Genomic DNA, 2,109 nt, shown 5'->3' with positions numbered 1-2,109 from the left:
GAGGTCCCAAAACTTCCATCACCTCTCCTCGTATATAGAATCAAATTAACACTTCTATTACATATATATCGTGACTTATGGGTGAGTTGTTTAGTTACTATAGATGATTCAAGTGGATCGAAATTCAGTTGATACGAATTATTACCAGCCATAAAAAAAATACATATGAAACGAAAAACATGTATAAAAGTAAACTTAAATGTAAACCTGAATCGCTAGTCTGAGAAGATTACACGCAAATCAAAATAAAATTATTAAAACAGACAGTATCCTATAACACAAGGTAAGTAGGATCAAACATCCTCTAAATCTTTTAAACTAGTACTACCACACCACACCAACTATTCCTCAAAAACATACCGGCTATTTTCCTATTCATTTTTGGGTTTGGTATTGCTTATCGACAGAGTATTATCCTATGTTATTTATTTCTGCTTGGACTTTTAGGGGATAAGTGCAATCAACAAGGGCTCAATTTGTGTGAGTAGTTTTTTTTTTCTTTTTATGACCTTCCTTTTATCCATATCCATTGACCAAGTTCTTTTTTAGTGAACTAAGTATAATTTAGCATAATTATTTTTTTTATGACAAGAAAAACTCGCAGTCACTAACCTTTAGATGCACACAGGATTTTACCCTGCTCCTAATAATTTAGCACAACTATTTTAGTGAACTAAGACCTCATCTGAGAATTACAGATATGTAATGGTTACATACATCATATTGATGCAGTGGTTACAAATTACTACACCCAATCTAGTCGCCTGAGAGCAAATACAGTTCTGTATTGTTCACATTATAAAAGGGAAGTCAAGTCTTACTGATAGAGCTAATGAAACACTTAGCTTAATAGTGCAACAATGCAAGTCTTACAATTTAGACTTCTAAGCTGAATGACTCATTAGCTACCAAAAAAAAAAAAAACAGAAGGGTCTCTTTTGCAAAATTGCCTCATATCAAATATTTTAGAGGTAAGATTGATACTTTTTTGCCATATAAATTAGAGCAGCTGACAGCGGTAAGAAATTTTGAAATTATTGAGTTAACGATGATAATATATGTGAGTTACATAAAAAAAAATAGACATACCTCATCCTTTTAACGATAAAGATGAGACATTTACAAAGGAAAATAATGACCCCTAACCCTTTATAAAATTAGATTTCACCTAATCAAATCTAGATGGATAGAATTATGAACTGTATGTTAGCTAAATTGTGGGAATATTAAGATGATATCCAAGCATTTCTTCTACTATGTAAAGAGAAAACATACCTCAAGCATAAAAAAAACTATGTTCTATACTTTTCGAAAGATTTATGATAGTAAAGTTGTCCTGAATCTTGTTTTTCCGACAACACCAACGACAGCGAATTACGCATGTTTTGTTTAAAACTATATATAAAGGAAAAATGACTTAGTTTTCGAAAAAAAACCTATTAAACTTATGATTTTAAGAGAAATCGGGTTTCCAAAAGGACAGAGTCACCACTTAATTTTTAGTAAAAAATCAAGAAAAAATACAAGATTTTTCAAAAGACTTAAACAGATAAAATCAATTGAAAAAGGGTTCGAGTTCAAATGTACATTCCGAGAAGGTGTTAGGCCCTCGGAATGCCCGCTAACTTGCGGTTGACCAGCGATTTGACTAAAAGTGATTTTTTGACTAACTTTGAAATTTTAACTAAATAAAAGGGCTCATCACGACTTTGACTAATTTTGAAATTTTAACTAAGTAAAGAACTCATTTATATTAACTATATATATATTTTTTGAAATTTTAACTTATGTAAAAGAACTAATTCATATTAACTATTTTTATTTTATTTTTTGAAATTGACTTAGTAAGAAAACTAATTTATTTTGAAATTTTAACTTAGTAAGAAAACTAATTTATCTTGAAATCTTAACTTAGTAAGAAAACTAATTTATTTTAACTTATTTATTTATTACTATTATTATTTTTATCACTTTATTTATTTTAAAGGGGAATTTTCAAAAGGGGAAATAACTTAAGTGACAAGACAAATAAAATTAAAGCTAAGTATAAAACAAAAATACTTTAATTTACACATATATATATATATATATATATATATATATATATAT

This window comes from Solanum stenotomum, chromosome 3, assembly GCF_019186545.1.
Source record: "Solanum stenotomum isolate F172 chromosome 3, ASM1918654v1, whole genome shotgun sequence".
Lineage (NCBI taxonomy): Eukaryota > Viridiplantae > Streptophyta > Magnoliopsida > Solanales > Solanaceae > Solanum > Solanum stenotomum.
This window is presented reverse-complemented; position numbering follows the sequence as displayed.